At 40.6% G+C, this 18657-nt stretch overlaps 1 protein-coding gene and 1 long non-coding RNA gene across 6 annotated transcripts in view; one reads left to right on the plus strand and one right to left on the minus strand.

Moving 5' to 3' along the window:
* LOC139549749 (limbic system-associated membrane protein-like) overlaps positions 1 to 18657 on the minus strand; it is a 1088465-nt gene that overhangs the window by 589210 nt on the left and 480598 nt on the right. The window lies entirely within an intron of this gene.
* On the plus strand, positions 981 to 7630 carry LOC139549027 (uncharacterized). Of its 4 annotated transcripts, none has more exons than XR_011669818.1 (8): positions 981 to 1664; positions 4575 to 4637; positions 5154 to 5553; positions 6241 to 6344; positions 6454 to 6559; positions 6704 to 6856; positions 6966 to 7073; positions 7214 to 7630. It is a non-coding gene; the product is annotated as an uncharacterized lncRNA (long non-coding RNA). The 4 variants fall into 4 exon arrangements; XR_011669817.1 differs by having other exon boundaries at positions 6704 to 6763; XR_011669815.1 differs by having other exon boundaries at positions 6704 to 7073.

Raw genomic sequence — 18657 nt, forward strand, 5'->3', positions numbered from 1 at the left:
CTCTATCTTGGAGCCACACAGCAGCCCAAAATAGTCTGAGCAAAATCTTTGCACCGGTCTGATATTACTTCAAAGCATCCATTACAGGAAACAATCTATCACCTCCACTTTTTAGACTTGGCTCCATTTTGACTAGCTGAAATATATGATTGACTGTGAGGCTATTCTGCATTACAGGTCCTAGAGGGCATTGTAGGAGTGTACCAATCAGGTCACAAGAAGAATGTCACCTGTGCTTCAGCAGTCATTATATTACAGGCTCTTCTCTTTTGAGTACCAGCCCACTGTCATAGCCATTACCAGTGACTATTATGAAGGATACAGTGGCTTTGGAACTACCATCAAACTCAAAATACCAGAAAGTTTTCTGGATCTGCAAATATTCCACGTACCCTTGAGCAAAACACCACATATTGATATCATAAACTCCATCATGTGAATCTTCCTTTGGAGGTTTAATAATAATCATGGATGAACTTCTCTATGAGATTTCTACTGCTGAGCATGAGCCTTAAGACCTGGTCATAATGTAAGGGTATATTGTTGGTGCTGTGAGGGAGCGTAACAGGTTTGCTGGCATCAGCCATGTTTCCAGTTGGAGAAAGGCAATCATGGTGGATTTAGGGGAGTTTTCTGTCCGAACACTAATGTTCCTCTCTGAGTGGATGAGAGCAGTGAAACATGACACTACATGTTGACTCTGGGAGAACAGAGAGTGTGTCTAGTGCAGGAGTTACCAAGTCGATCTTGGAAGCATTTCAAGTCGATCGTGAGGAGTTTTCAAAATCAGAGGGGAAAAAATCATAAATGGCTAAATCTTTTAATTTAATTTCAAATGCGCCATGTGTGAGTCCTGTGTGTAGTGATGGGGGTTGAGGGGCGGGGGAAGGGTATAACTGGCCAATCAAATACAGTTTCTAGGTTTAACGTCTGACAAATTACGTGCCTGACCCCCGCCTTAACTAGCTCAGGCACTTGTTATAACGCTCACAAGCTAACGATACGCAAGCTAACAAAACGATGGCAGAGGCACAACGGAAAAAGCAAAAATCGTATCATTTTCATGTAGAGTGGGAACACTATTTTCTGTTCACCATAGTTAAGGACAAAAAGGATTTGCTTGATTTGTCACCAGGCTGTAGCGCTCGCAAAAAGGTGTAACGTGAAGCGGCACCAAAAACCCAATCCTCCCCAAGTTCAAAGAAACCTACCCGCTAAAGAGCAAGCTTTGTTCAAAGAGAGTTGACGAGTCTGTATTGAAAGCAGAGCTGTCTCTTTTAACAGAGGCATCCTTCCATGTCAGCCATCTCTTGGCTGAATATAAGAAACCGTTCACCGATGGAGAGCTATACAAGGAGGCAATGGACATTGCTGCCAAGACATTATTCAAAGAATTCAAAAACAAAGAGGACATTAAAAATGCTATCGAAGTGTGCCACTTGGCCCAGCCACTGTGACAAGAAAGGTAGAGTCGTTATCGGAGGACGTGAATACACAAGTGCTCAAGAATTTATCACTTTGGGAGTGCTTATCGCTGCAATTTGACAAATCCCAGGATATGACAGACACTGTACTGCTGATGGTGTTTGTTCGCATGGCTTTTAATGATTCAACTACTAAGGAGGCTTTTCTCAATATTTTACCATTAAAAGGGAGGACAAGAGGTGAGGACATTTACAACGAGTTTAAACTTTATGTGCATGATAACAGCATTCCCATTCATAAGCTGGTAGCGATCACGACAGACGGGGCACCGGCAATTCGTGGGGTGCATTCGGGCTTCGTTGCACTGTGCCGTCGGGATCACGATTTCCTAGAGTTTTTGAACTATCACCGTGTGATTCATCAGCAAGCACTAGATAGTAAAGTAATTCACTTGTCTCATGCCATGACACTTGTTAATTTGATTCGCGCAAAAGGACTTCAGCACCGCTTGTTTAAATCTTTATTAGATGAGCTTGATGCCTCATACGGTGACTTGATTCTTCACGCTTGCGTAAGGTGGTTGCGATTTGTTGACTTGCTGCCCGAGATCAAATCATTTCTGGAGTCACGAAATGAGGAACATGAGGTAACTGTCTGATGATGCATGGCTGCTAGATTTAGGTTTCCTCATGGACATAACAGCAAAACTGAACGATCTCAACTATGAGCTTCAGGGAAAAGACAAAGACGTGGTACACATGATCAGCGCTGTCAATGCCTTTAAGGCCAAGGCGGGAGTGTGGGCCTCTCAGCTGAGGAATGGAAGGCTGGTGCACTTCTCAAACCTGGAGAAAATGTTGCAAAACATTACATAGGGGAGGATGTTGCATTTATCTCAAACCCTCTCCTCCCCATTGAGATAGAAGAAGTGTCTGCCAGATTCCAGCAAGTATTTGCTTTACCAAACGAAGTTGACATGGAGATAATTGAATTGCAAAATGACATCGGGTTGAAAGCAAGACCAAGAGTCATTTGGGGTCTTGTAAAAACTGAAAAGTTTGCCCTCCTTTTATCCTGCGCACTTAAGGTGAAGGCCTACATAGGATCAACATATCTCTGTGAGAGGGCCTTTTCACAGATGAAAAGAATCAAGTCAAAGAACAGGTCTTGTCTAACTAATAGACATCTCACAGACAGTGTCAGACTTGCTGTGTCAAACTATGAGCCAGACTACAGAGCACTTGCTGATAGTGTGCAATCACAGCCATCACATGAATGTGTGTGGGGGGGGAGGGAATCTCATCCACAGCCATCAGAGTGAGTGAGTATTGTCAGTTTGAAATCTGTTGTAGGCTATATTGTTTACAAAGGATATGATCTGTGTTGTGTGTTGTTCAAAAAGGGAAAGTAATTAAAAGGATACTTTGCTTGTGACTGACAGGTAACAAAATAAAGAATGTCAAAATGGAACTACATTGTGGCCTTGTTTTGCCGCCATTTTTTGCAAGTGGTAGATCTTGGTTTACATTTGGACTTGGGATGTGATCTTAGGCTTGAAAAGGTTGGTGACCACTGGTCTAGTGTAACCAGCTATATTCTGCTTCTGGTGATGGCCAGATAACAAAGCATGACAGTGACCTTTTCCTGACACACTAGACTTTTTATCTCATCAGTTTTGTTCTTTATACCTTTACCCTCTACCCGTATCTCTCTCTGTTCAACTTCAAGTGTACCTTAGATTTGGAGGTGTCAGACGACATATCTGTTTCATGCCCCTTAGATCTCCATAGATTTAAAAAAGCTGTGAGCGTCTCTTCTTCAGAAACGCTCTTGATTGACAGATTTTTGACCCACTTTTCCCATGGAAAGCTCAGCATGCAAAGACGGATGTGGCAGACATAACAAGCATAGCCTAATTTTAAAACCTGTTTCACAGATCTGAGATTAAGCCTTGACTGTCTTTGGGCAAAGAGATAATGTGTACTTTCACACTTTATAACTGATCATCTGATTCAACACTGCTCTAATTTCTACCCAAACACTGCAGATTATTTACCTTTGATAGCAGGATTAACGTCCCTGCACCCACACATGCACACATGCACACACACGCGTGAACGCACACACACACACACACACACACACACACACACACACACACACACACACACACACACACACACACGTGGAGAGCAATACTGAGCAATGATAATGGATTCTTATCTCTTGCCAATATATAGGGTCTTGGACATCTATTCTCATCAATGGAGAAAAAAATAATGTTTGTATCATCCCAGCTCCAAGGCTTTTTGATCTGATCCTCATGTCAATTGCAATTAAAATATAATAGGTTTTCTTAGAGTGAAAAAATGGGACTGTCATTTCCTGTCTGTCATCTCAAGAATTCCTCTGCCCATTGAAGTCACTTACCAAAGGAGTTTAGTGTTCCCTTCACTGAATCTGTCCGGCTAATATTATGGAATATGTTATGACAAAGCCCATGTAGAGGTTCTTCTTTACATCTGAAGACAACAATGGAAGTGTACTTTCAGATGGTTGTCTAAACTGATGTAATGGCTATTGAGGAAAAACTGATAAGTTGTGTCCATTATTGGAGCCAGACTGACCCGGAACTGCTTCTTCTCTCTGCTCTCTGGGCCTGTCATGCCAAATAGTGTCCCTCTCTACATCACAATAGGATTCGATGAGCGGATTACGTAATGAACCAAAGCATCCGTTGCTATGCTGGTTGCTTGGCTCTATTTGACCTCGTAGGAGGATGCGGGCAGTTCTAGTTCTATTTCATGGCATAAACGCTTGCTCAGTCCACGCAAAATGGTGTATTTGACGGTGACTCCCTGCTGCTTCAGAGGACTGAAAAGACTGGAAAGAGAACACCTTCTTTACCATGTATTTGTACATATTGTTAAATAGGAATAAATCATTTAAGCTGTTTTTATAGACTGACATTGCTAGCTACTGTACTTATATACCTCACCCTGCCTAGCCAGATAGTTGTATTTATCTAATGTTAGCTAGCTAACAAGCAAGCTACCGTAACTGTTGTTGCAGCTTTCTGTTTGTATGTAGCTTGCACTTGAATGGCATCCCAAAATGAGATTTTCTTTTATCTTTCCAACCTGGCGAAGTACTATGAAGAGCCCACTGATCTCGACAAGAGGCGCAATAATCAGAGAAATTCACAATTCAGGGTAACGTTAAGCAGTTAACTTCAGTTAGATAACTGGACGGATTTAGCTATGAACAACCATTTTCCATCTAACGTTAGCTATAATAGTTGCTTGCTATACATATAGTTCAGTGTAGGCTGTTGAGGCGAGGATGGCTCATAATAATGTTTGGCATGGAATAAATGGAATGGTATCAAACATGTGCTTTCCATGTGGTTGATACCATTCAATTGACTCCATTCCAGCCATTTTTATGAGCCGTCCTCCCCTCAGCAGCCTCCACTGATATAGTTATATGTCTGTCATATTGAGGTGTCTAGCTATAAGTTAAACCTGATCAATCAAATGGATATGTTTAAACTAGGTGTCTATGCTAAATAGACACAGAAGGGGGGGAAGAAAGTGAGAAAGGATGAAAGTGAGAGAGGGAGCGAGAGGTGGGAAGAGAGTGGAAAACAGAAAGAGAGAGAGAAAGACAGCAGTGCAAATATATTAAGACTTGAGTATTTTATCACCTCTTCTCTTCCAACTTGTTAGGCAATCATATCTACCTAAGGGGGAAGGATGGCCAGCCACACAGGACGGTGATTTTTACTAAGGAGGAGAAGGAGCCCGTGCTGACAGAGATGCATGCTGGACATTTCGGAGTGAAGTGCATGAATGCCAAAATCAACCTACGCTTCTTCTGGCGTGGGCTTCTCAAGAATGTGGACAGTTGGGCAAGTGAAATAACCTTTTGTTTATCAATCACATTCTATTATGTCTGAAATTATTATGATTTCAATTAATGTCATATCAGAGAGCACACAATGTTCAATGTGTCACTTTTTGACAAATTGGTCAGTACCCTGTCTAGCCTGCCAGACGTTTGAGAGGGCAAAGACTGTGGCACCGGAGTTGAAGCCCATCAAAGTTGTTTCACCACGGCACATGATCGGTAAGTGTCCCAAGTCAAATCTTGCCCTGATAAGTTGTTTTGTAATGGTTTCTTTATTTGACCACAGCAGAGTTCAATATTATAGAATGTGTGTCTCAGTATCCTTACAAATATGAAAATCTGCAGACTGTATGGCACAGATTGTAACGGGCTTCCTCCTCCTCTTCATACGAAGAGGAGGAGTAGTGATTCGACCAAACTGCAGCGGGTTGTGAATACATAATGATTTAATAAACAAAACTGAAGAACACGACGAACACTTGAATAATTACAAAACAAATAAACGAATGTAGACAGACCTGGACCCGAACTTACATACAACGTGAAGAACACATGAACCAGGAAACAGACTACATAAAACGAACAAACAAACAAACAAAAACCGGAACAGTCCCATGTGGTGTAACATACAGACACTGACACAGGAGACAATCACCCACAAACAAACAGTGAGAACAACCTACCTTAATATGACTCTCAATCAGAGGAAACGTCAAACACCTGCCTCTAATTGAGAGCCATACCAGGCAACCCAAAACCAACATAGAAACAGAAAACATAGACTGCCCACCCAAAACTCACGCCCTGACCATCAAACACATACAAAACAACAGAAAACAGGTCAGGAACGTGACACAGATACGGGTAAGAATAAAGTCATCTTCTCTCTAACACTTTAAATGTTAGTGGTGGACCTCATCGGACCCTTCACGAAATCCAGGAATGTCAACAGCTGGTGTCTGACGGCGACCAATCACTTTACCAAGAGGGTGGAGGCAATACCCATTATGGTCAGTAAAGGAAGAGTACGCGCTTAACTCTGAATTCCCTTCTGTAACCCATTAAAAAGGGTGCTTGGAACCAAAAATCGAGTTTCGTTTTTGTATGATACCCATCAAGGACGAGACTAGCGAAGCCACCTCCAAGGCGATGGTGGAGTATCTTCAACAACCGCGGTTCTCCTGAGGTCATCTTGAGTGACCGAGGTCATGAACATTGGAACAAGGTACAGATGTTATAGGTTATATTCTGTCACCGATGGTTTGTTTTATTTTATTTTTTTACAATTTGTTTTTCCATGGGACATAATCAGACATATTTCAATATCTTACAGTGTCAATAGATATCGCTTTCCTTCCCCCTCCTCCAGGTTTGGTGAATGGACCAACCAGACCCTCAAGACTGCCATGGACAAATCCCTTGATACCAGGTAGGGTGGGAGAACAACCTGAAGGTAATTCTCTTTGCACACAACAGCAGCATCCAGGCCGAGTACGGACGGGAGCCGCAGCTGTTGACTGAGGTAAACAATGCAGTTGCATATACAATTATTGCATATACTGTAGTCTTTCAAATGTGCGATTGACTTAGTGTTGTTTGTCTATTGCTATTTTTGTATAACGTACTTTCAGATCACTAAAACCCCACCTGATGTGGTGGAAGTTGTCGAACCAGATCAGAACGCCTTTGTGTACTACCTTCAGGCACGGACTGAGAAGGATGTGGCAGTTTTTGACCAGGTAAAAATGATTGCCCGCTGTTAATTTATTTTATAACACTGCACTAATCCATCAGATTTTCTCACTGTGAAGTGTAACCTGTGTGTTTGCTTGTTTACGTCTCTGTCTCCTTTCCTTTTAACTCTGCTCCTGTTCTCCAGGACCTAGGGGTTCTGCCCAACACCCAGACGTGGATCCACCTGATGTCCTCCATTACCAACCATCCTCCAACTTCTCATTACATCAGCTATTGTTATTGTCATGTTGTCATTATCTGCCAAGAAAGTGTCTTGCTCTATCATACTGAGCACATAATATGTGAGATACACAGATGAACTACTGCAAACACTCAGAACAAAGAGAGCAGCAGTCTCCTTCTTCAAGTTCCCCTTCTGAGATTGGCTGCCTGTTGAGAACAAGTGACAGGCAGAATTCCACACACTAGAATTCAGTATTTTAGCCTATGATATCCATGTGAGTGTACAACAAATCTGTGAAAATAAATTAATGACACAAGTGTACCAAAAACGATCAAAGTTTATGTATTAAAATCTTAAATATTGCCAGGTTGGTTTTCACAGCTGTTTCACAAGGTGTTCATTATTGTAGGTTGTAAGGTATCCTTTGATGGTATGTATTTGTTCTACATTATTCATTGTTGTATCTTAGGACTTACAATAGATACATATGAGCTCTGCGAGATACATTTAAAAAAAAATCATAATAGAGGACTACTGAAATTATATTATTTCAGTGTAGATAAGGGAAGGGCAGGTTGAAATAAAAACATGACAGCCAGACAAGCCAGTGTATGAATCAAACGGATTTGCATATGAATGGAGTGGAAATTAGCTGACTTCCTGGTCTGTAAATTAAGTAACTTTAATGTGTCAAGCAGATTACACACATTTTCTTTGCCATTTCCGAAACGTAGCAGCGTTTAAGACATGGATTTCATGTTTTAATGTTAACAAGGTACCCAAAAGTAGTTCAAATTAATGTTTTCATTTTATTAGCTAAACAAAACTTGTTTAAACAGCGAAAATTTCGCGGAAATCAGCCTTGTTGGCATAGCGATGATGAAAAGAACGTCATTTAGTCTGTAATGATCTCCAAAATTCTAATCATTAAGTCATCACACCGTTGATATAGAAACGGACGCTAATAGTTTATCGAATCCCATTGGGATGTAGAGGGGGACATTATTTGGCATGACAGGCCCGGCAGTTCTGGCTTTGTGAGAACTCTCCCTCGCTTTCTCCATCGGTGTCATGATAAGCCAGAGTGCCATGAGATCCCCTCAGACCTGTCTGATAAACAAGTCCTCAGAGAGTCCTAGACCGTGCCTCATATAAGATCATATATCCTGACCAGAATCATGAATGATAACTGTAGCTGTATGAGCATGAATTATATCATATCAGCAGACAGCAATGCTTCAAAAGGCCAACATCCGTCCTTTATAGGGTTTGATTATAGGGTTTGATTCTCACAATCCTAGGCTACCACTTACTGTAAGTCAGCCATTGCTACACGTGAAAGGAATGAATATTTAACCATCTCATATCATGAGATCATATCATACTAACGAGCCTGACGTGTCTGCACTTCCATGATATAACATGCATGCTAAAGTTCAACTGAAACCCCAAGGTGCACTTGAGTTGGGTTTTTAGCTGTAAATGTTTCAGACAGAACATCTGGGAAGTGCAGCTGAAAGAAGCTGGTGGTCAACAAACCCTCTGTCCCTGCAGCGATGTGGTGGAAAGAGTCTGGCCTTCAACACAGGAGGTCCTCCTATAGCTGGTCACAGTCAGAATACAGAACACAGCCCCCAGGAATCAGCAAGACCTGCCAGTTAGCCACCACTTCCCAGAGGGCTAACTGCTATCAAAGGTGATCTAGCTATCTAGGCTATAAGCCTGCTTTCATTTTGGTCTGAGACAGATCCACTGGAACGTATCTGGACATGTTGCATCTTCGATCAATTCAATTCCATTCAACAGATGTCATTAGAATGTACGTTATTTCACAAGGTAATCATCATTCTTCAAGACACATCATTTCAGTGTACATATTGACTAAACATTATTATGTGTTAGAATGCTATGAAACTCATGGATAGACTATTGAAAAGGAAAACAGTTCAGCTTTTTCTCATTAGAGTTGTGTAGCATATCTTTATCATTCCCTGACAGGAATGATCTCAGTCGCTGGAGTAGTCATTTTCAATGCTTGGTGATGCACAGAACTCCGAGACACTCACAGCTGAACTTAATCAATTGTGTGGCGCTGAGCAAGGGGCTGCTCTGAGCTTCCATTGAGAGGAATTATTTCCACTGGATACAGAATGACTAGTTTCAATCATCACTTGCAGACCCATCACATCTTTCCAAATGTACACATGGACCTTACACTACCTACCTCCAGTTAAATCAAACAGTTCCATCTACATTTTAGACTCTGATCTGTTTGATTTAGCTTGGGGGAGTCTTGCTGAAATTCTGGTATGACTGGACTATTTTTTATCAGATGGGATTTCAGCAACTAAACCCACATTTAGAATTGATGGTTCTTGCAAGGAGGATGTAATAGGTCTTACACTTCTCAGAGGAAACAACAAGAACAGTTTGCTCAGCTCATGACCTGCCCATCTTAGCCAGAGGGTTAGTGATAGCAGAACTGCCTTCCCAGGCATTAGCAATTCTTTCAGCTATTATATTTGGCAGAATTGTTTTGTGCCAAAAATCTAAGGAAATCAGCTTTTTGAGGAGCATTGCAATATTCAACCCATTACATGACCAATGATAACCAATGCATGGTGTGTTCGCCATGTTATATTTATACAGACAAATCTACAGGCCCTCATTTCCCGTTGGTTAACCCTCTGAGTACTATTGAGAGTGATTCATTGAAATGTGAAGTCTGTATTCTGCATTTGCTTAATAGGAGAGGAGATGGAGGGGGAACATACTTCAATACGTTCAAAAGAAAGAAGTAAAATTGCAGAAGCATTTAAAACACAAGATGAACACGATCCTCAAGGGTACAGATAAGACTAGCGGTAGTCCGTCTCTAACTGTTTATCTACGTTAGCCAGCCGGAACGCTTCCCTGCTACACCCACAATGCATCACAGGGAGAGAACAACCCCACAGCAACTATAGCTCAGTGTTCACAGGGTGAGCTATCGGGCCAGTGATCCTACTCTAGGGCTGTAACGTACACACACAAGCTTGCGCGCGCGCACACACACACACACACACACACACACACACACACACACACACACACACACACACACACACACACACACACACACACACACACACACACACACACACACACACACACACACACACACACACACACACACACACACACACACACACACACACACACACACTCATCACACTCATCACACACAGGAGTCTCAAAGCACACTGACTGTGCTATAAGCCCATCAAACACCAGCACAATCAGCATAGATCCAACCTGGTATATTGCCATAGGGCCTTCATACATACACAAGCACAGTGCCCAATTGGGGCTTCTGTGTTTCAGCCCTAGGGCCTCTGTATTATACATGAACCTAACTACTATAGCTCGCAACATAGCCTGTGACTTATAGGGCCATCATGAAAACAGAAGTGCAGTTAACTTAATTCTACTAGAGGGTAATAAAAAAGCACACCTCCATACAACCAATGAACAACTAGGTCATCATGCCTCTGTAGGCGTACACAGATATAGGAGAAGAAGTCCATTGAGGAGTGAATAATGCTAATCAAGTTGATGTGTTTTGTGTTGATGTGTGACATCATGGAGGGGGAATAATGCTGTGATTACATCTGCTCTCCAACCCTGTCGATGGCAGATACACAAGTACAACTGTAGTCAGCGACACAACACACAGGAAATAGTGGCTCTTTACAGAGAGGAGCCTGGGATTTCAATCAGGAAGCATGTCTCAGCAAGGGTGTTACTGTCGATGGTAACGCACTCACTCCCAACGTTCACCTTTTGATGGATAGGAAGCCATTGAGAGCTTTACAGAGGCCTCAGCCCCTGACGACAGCCAAGCCATTCCTCACTGTCTTCTCCTTAAAGGTTGTTAGCAGCACTGACTTACCTGAAAGAAAATAGAAAGAACAGGAAGTGGCATTAGATGGTGAAGTTCACACAGTCATACATTATTACTGTGATTTGAACCAAATTGTTCAACATCATATTTTTCATTTATTTTAAACAGGAGAACAAGATGAGAGATGCACAGTAGCTCTAAGCCTGTCCATAAACTGTCTAATTACTTTTGACACACTCTCACTTCTCCCGATTTCACATTCCACAAAGGTAGTGGAAGGTGACACAGAAACGTCCTTGACAACAGCTCTCCCTTTGTGGAATAATTTGTTTCAGATATCGCCTTTGAAGGTCTATAAAAGCTGTAGTCCCTCAGAGGACATCAATGATCTGTCAAATCACCTTGTAGTCTGGAGGGCAATTAAAAATCAACTTTATTATCATTGTAAATAGCAATAAGGATCTCAAAACCACGTTGACATCCTATTTGAAGAGGAAAATGATCCCAGTGGGTGTATGACAGTTAAAATACAGCTAACAAGACATGTCTATATTTCAGTCCCTTTGATGTTTTTCCTATGACACTCCAGATGAAAAGCGTTGGCGTATCAAACTGATTTGAATCTAGTCAGATATGAAATAATTCCATACACTTTCTATTATCCCTCATAGAAACAGCAGACAGAGCATTAATTTCACAGTTCATATTCCAAATAGCCTTTCTTTACAGAGTGAGGGATACTTTGTCAGCTTAGAGACAGACCCATTACCTTCCTTGAGGGGCCACATGCACTGTTAATCAAAATGTATTAGGCCCATACGTTCTCTTTTATATACCTATGTATCCTGCATGTGAAAGGACTGTATTTGTCATTTTGCCAAAACATGACAACGCCAAAATAAATAAATAAACTTAGTAAACAATTATTTGAATGAATTCTGCATTTAAAAAGTCAACCTAACCTGAAACCTATTCATGTTCAGAATCAAAAATTTGACTGAATAATTGACCAGAAGCAGTCAAATGACATTGTCTTCAGGCAGTTACTCTTAATGAAAGAGCTCAGTCTACAGACATGTGCAAATACTTTCCATCATATTTCTTTAACAAAGATCCATTGGGCGCTGTTGAGCTTAAGAGCAAGTACGAACGTCTTGGTGCCACATTTGATTGAAGAGATACATGAATATATTCACCATATAAACTACAGTTTCAGCAGAATATGACTTTTTCCCCTCATAAACGGTCAGTGCTGCCACATAAAAAGAGCCTAGTAGTCCAATTTGCATTTAGAGTACAGCTCCGTCCACGTTTCTTTGGAAAAAAACGCAGCATAAAGTCATTTACTCCTGACTGCTTTGACTAAGGGGTCATGAATAGGTCCAGAGGGTTTTAGTGGAGTGACATGAGGTCAGCCTTGTACAACTAAATTGCTGTCAAGCATGCCAACAGAAGTGGCATGGATGAAACATTTTTCACCTCCCACTCTCAAGGTAATTACACATCATTAATTGCTAGAGTGCTTAAAATCTGGAAAATATGAAAGTGTTTCAGCAAGAATGAGACAGGGTTAAGAGAGGTTGATGGATACATCTCTGACAAATATATGCATCAGGTTGAAAAAAAGTAAAAACTGTGTATTTTTTGTTCTGTGAGTTATTCAGTCCAGTCTTTATACGTCATAGTATTACAAATGGATAACTCCCAAAATAGTTGTCATTTTTGTAAATCTGTTGCTATAAGGAATCATCTTGAACAGGGGTTGGAACCGGTTCAGGGAACAGAACTAAAAACCTGAAAAAAACTACATTTTACGAGGAACAGAATCAAAAGGCTACCTGGGGCGGCAGGCTACCAGGGGCAGCAGGTAGCCTAGTGGTTAGAGTGTTAGACTAGTAACTGAAAGGTTGCAATATCAAATCCCTGAGCTGACAAGGTAAAGATCTGTCATTCTGCACCTGAACAAGGAAGTTAACCCACTGATCCTAGGCTGTCATTGAAAATAAGAGTTTGTTCTTTTAACTGACTTGAATAGTTAAATAAAGGTAAAAAAAACAAAACGGGAATGAATGTGATCTATACTGTTCCGGAACAGAACTGTTATTTTTAAAAGCATTTGGAACTGGTTAATAAGCTAAATGTAAAAAAGCTAAATGTAAAAAATATACATTTCAGGGGTTTAAAAAGGAACCCGAAACGGAAAGAATAATATAAACAGATACTTTTTGGGTGGTTTGAACTGGTTCAGAAGTTGATTTTGATTGGAAAATAATTTCAGTTCCAACCCGATCTTGATATACATTCTCATTCTTTTAACAGCTGTGAAGTGAGTCAAAAACATCAGACATTTGATCATCTCTGACAGTGATTGATTATTGAACACAAACCCACAGTATGCTACACCAGATCTATTACACAGTGATACTCCTCTCAATTGTAGTTGTAATACGGATCACTGTTGTCGAACGATCCCCCCCTTACATTTATGACCTCAAGTTTAACTGAGGTCGTATCTGATACAATTCAAGACAAAATATAAAAACACTGATCAAAAAACACTGGATTATCTGTGAGCACTGTGAGAGATGCTGGAGAAAACTATTTTGTTAACTCATTAGAGAAAGTGGTCCCAATCCAAACTGCTGTCAACTGTTCAGAGATATCAATTTGCTGATCAGTATGCATTTAACAGCTCCTCGAGTCAAGAAGGGCTCGCCATTTTGAATACAAATAACAAACAGACAATGGGAATCGAAAAATGTGCCTGCATTTATAAAGGAGTTCCAGACCAATGCTCTCATTTACTTTTAGACAAGCCAAGCGCAAACTTCCTTTCTTCTTTTGACAAAACCATACAGAACAAAAGCAAACTTTTTACTTATTTTGGAACAAACATTGTTATGTATGTCACTAAACTGGCACAAGTTCAGTATATTGCTGTTCAATTTAGACTATGATAGCATTTCAGTCGATGTGTAAAGTCTTTGCTCATGACCATGAGGTTGCTGTACTAGAATGATACTCTTATCAGACAGAGTTGGACCCTCTCTCGATTCACCTCTTTTCCAACTCAGTGAACATTTGGGAAAGAGGATGTTCACATTCCCTCTGTGCAAACCCCTCAAAGGGCTGGTTGGTAGAAGACTTGTATAAATAGTATGGTTTAGGGCTACGGTGGAATCTTAGATCAGTGTTTACAGAAACATTCTCTCAGAACTACTTGTGAATCTACTTGCCCCCCCCCTCCCCTCTTTTACACCGTTGCTACTCTCTGTTGTTATCATCTATGCATAGTCACTTTAATAACTCTACCTACATGTACATATTACCTCAATTACCTCGACTAACCGGTGCCCCCTCACATTGACTCTGTACCGGTACCCCCCTGTATATAGTCTCGCTATTGTTATTTTACTGCTGCTCTTTAATTACTTGTTACTTTTCTTTCTTATTCACTGTCACACCTTAGCAGACATCACAGGGATTTTATGTTCCACTATTTATGGTGAAACATCAAACCTGAAGGGATGGAGTGAGCTGTAACTGCATTTCCAGGTGCATCGATTGCAAAAGTGGGACAAAGGCAATGTGTTTGGTATGAAGGTATTGTGATATCTGATATAGACCACAATAATATGGCTCACTTTACCAATGTACACCCAAGACCTAAAGAAATGTTCCATGTAAGAATTATTCCAAACTAGCAGACAGCAGCTTTATTTCAATCAAATCCGCCAATGTTTGTTTACAAATGACTGTCTTCACACACATACAAAATGAAAGCATATACATGTATCTGTGAGGGGAATCTGGGCTTATCTTATAGTTTGAGTAAGTGTTTACAGTACCCAAAACCATTCTGTCCTTTTATGTGAACATGGTTCAAAAAAACGTTACTGAATAAAAAGCAGGTTAGAATTCATTGAGCACCAACTAATTTTGCAAGCAACCATGAGTAATGAACTGACAATGGTTTTTGTCTAGAAATAGGTGCTGGTCAGAACAGATTGTGGTAGGATTTAGAAAAAAACACTAACAGTTGTTTTGAGTGTCTGCAATGGATGAATTGAACCGTGTATGACCGAGTGGTTTTTAATTAAAATGATTGCAATGATCATATATGCTTTTCCCATGATAGGAATATCAGCTGAACAAATCTCTTATTGCTGAAATATGCATATTTGATGACACATTCTGAAATATGCTAGCTAGGCCAGTGCCAGCCATCAAACCGTGAATTTAAATTTGTATGAGTGAGGTCTCAAAGATTCAAATAATCCTCATCCGGCACTAAGCACAAGGGCTTCTGTCTGCGCTGCAGTGCCGAGCAACAAGCTGGTGGATGATAAAACATTTAACTAGGCAAGTCAGTTTAGAACAAAGTCTTATTTACAATGACGGCCTATCCTGGCCAAACCCGGCCGATGCTGGGCCAATTGTGCACTGCCCTAAGGGACTCCCAATCACGGCCGGTTGTGATACAGCCTGGAATCAAACCAGGGTGTCTATAGTGACGCCTCAAGCACTGAGATGCAGTTCCTTAGACCCCTGCGCCACTCGGGAGCCCCACTAACGTACTAACAAGTGGATTGCAAATCCATAACATATAGAACATCAGTGTCATCGCATCCTTTCAGGATTCAATATTGTTGAGGCCCACTGTCATGACTACTCCCACTCCCCCTCTCCAGCGCTCAACGTCGCCGGTCTACTAACCACCGGTCCTGGCAACCCATCATTATGCAAACCTGGCAACCCTCATTATGCACATCTGCGACCCATCATGAGGCACACCTGGCCTCCATCACTACCCTGATTAATTCCCCTTTATCTAGCACTCATTTGTTATCATCCACCAGGCAATATTGTTAATTTTTCCATGTTAGACACTTCTCTTGTTTTGTATCGTTCCATGTTCTTTGTCATTAAACTCCCTAACTGCACTTGCTTCCTGACTCCCTATTCCTCTCTCTACGTTACACATATATTGGAATAAAGGAATTATTGTAACAACAGAAGGTTGAGAAATGTGCAGTGCATCTCCTTCAATGTTTCAGTACCACAACTTATGGCCGAACTAGATGCTGTCAAATGCACTTAAAAACAGAACACTCCTCCATGTTACTGGAAAGGGATAATTATAATAACAGTCACTGATAACAACAGGAGAGGAGATAGCAGGACAGAGGTAATTTAATTATATTGTAATTTGGTGGTTTATCACTGGCAAATACAGTTCTATTCAGAGTCTGTATTTCAAATTGAGTGTGTAAAGTTGATAAAGAATGTGCTAATAAATATGGCTACACCCAAATAAAATGTGTGGTAAAGTAAGTATGAAGAAGGCACAGTGATGCTGAAACATTGGTGATTTTCCCAATAAATTACTGGGAGTTTATATATAGAGTGTGCGACTCTATTTTTATAGCTTATGGTAAAGTTATTATGACAAGATTGTGTAATAAATGCATATCCCTTCGAGCAAGGCAAGTCATTAACTGTGGAAAGGGGCTAAACAGTCATTCTCCAAGAGAGCTTACAAGAAAGAAAGACAAAACAGAGACAAAAGGCATTCCTCTTGATTCAGTAGAGCGATAGTGTAGGCCTTTATACTGCATAGGTTTTGGGTTTTGTCCACAACCAAACAAGGTGACAAATATGACAATCCAATTGCAAGTCTACACATACAATGTGTTTTTTTTCCTGGTGAGGCTTTTCCGAAGCAAATATGTTTTCCTTGCTACATTTTCGGTCACTCGCAAGCCAGAAGAAATCAATGTTAGTTCAAACGTATTAGTAACCATGGCGGACAGCCCCTGTGTTCTTGAAAAATAATTGCCGCACAATAGTTGTGCCACAGTGTAGGTTTATCTCCAACTCGCTGCTCAGATGCAGTCTGTGCTGCTAGGGGCTTTCCCCAGGGGACCCCTTGGAGCCTGGGAGGGTTTATACACTAACACAACTGACAAGATAGTAGTACAAAGTCTTCTGCCTCAACTTAACAACAATGCACCCATTCCTGTATCATTCACAACCGCAATTTGGTTACAAACTTTTGGTCAAAATACTTTGATGTCTACATGGAAGGGTTATTCTCAGTATATTTGGCAAATCACTTTGTGTTTGTTCTAGGGCTTACCCCAATTATTCTACTGGTCAATTGTTTGGTCGATCAGTAGCAAATATATATATAACACCGTCCAAGAAGAAGAGGAGTCTGGCTGCACAATGCACGTCTCTCTCCAGAATACACTCTCTCCCGCCAATTTCTGCGCATTCATTGTTTCATAACTTCATTGCGTGAATTGTCAACTCCCCATTACATATAGCACCAGTAGTACATCCTCCATGAATTCCTATCATTTCTAATTTACAATGTTTGTTTGGTTACGGTAATGTCTGTTAATGCATTCAATATATTTTTATTCCAGACTTTTACCATTCTCATTGTCGGAGTGGACACGTTGTTTGCGGAGTTCACAACCTATGCTACACTCGTGAGAAACAAGTTTTGGTTTATTTTATTTTATTTGTCAATTTAGTCATATTGAGTAAGGATGCACACCTGATTACGCATAAAGTAGGCCAATAGGCTACCTGGCCTGCTCGCAAATGTAGGCATATAAATGTGCCGATTTGGGGACCTGAGAGTATTTCTGATTGGCTTAATGCACCACCACTAAAGAGTTTCTCAAAGTAATGTTTTCTTCACCTCAAACAGCAAGCGAATTAAGTCTATTTTTACATATATTGAGAATGACAATAAATCCTGAAAGTATTTAAAAAATCTTTCCAGCTCTCTCCCTTTCGATAGCCACTCAGCATGAACAGTAAAAATGTCATGCTCTGATCGAGTGGTAACATCATAAAATAGGCCTACCTGATTACTTCTTATCCCTTGCGCAAATAGCCTACAGCTATGTCTGTTCCGAACTCACTGGCACAGGAAAGGGGCCCAGAATATTTTATAAAGTGTTTCAAGTAGCTTCAGGCCGCACCCGTTAATATCAAATCAAATGTATTCAAATCAAATCAAATTGATTTAGAAAGCCCTTCTTACATCAGCTGATATCTCAAAGTGCTGTACAGAAACCCAGCCTAAAACCCCAAACAGTAAGCAATGCAGGTGTAGAAGCACGGTGGCTAGGAAAAACTCCCTCGCTAATAGTCGATACAATGTTCCAAGTTCGTTGCAGACAGGCCATGCGTAGCCAATGTGAATTATAGGATATTTATTTTTATCAGGATATTTTCCGACTGCAGGCTGCAATGTTTTTATTTGTTGGCTTTATAGGCTATTTTTACATAGTTGGCCATGTCAATAGAAGTAACTTTTTAGGTTTATATAATCTTTATTTAAATTTGGAAAGAATTTTGATGAACCATATGACAATTATTTTGAGATACGAAGACCTTATTATAAATTAAATGAAACTGACCCACGAAAATGTGCATATGAAAATCATACCTGGCATGCAGATCAGTAGAAATGTTAAGATAAATTGGAATTCCACATGAGAAA

The sequence above is a fragment of the Salvelinus alpinus genome, chromosome 22 (genome assembly GCF_045679555.1).
Source record: "Salvelinus alpinus chromosome 22, SLU_Salpinus.1, whole genome shotgun sequence".
NCBI classification, from domain to species: Eukaryota; Metazoa; Chordata; class Actinopteri; order Salmoniformes; family Salmonidae; genus Salvelinus; species Salvelinus alpinus.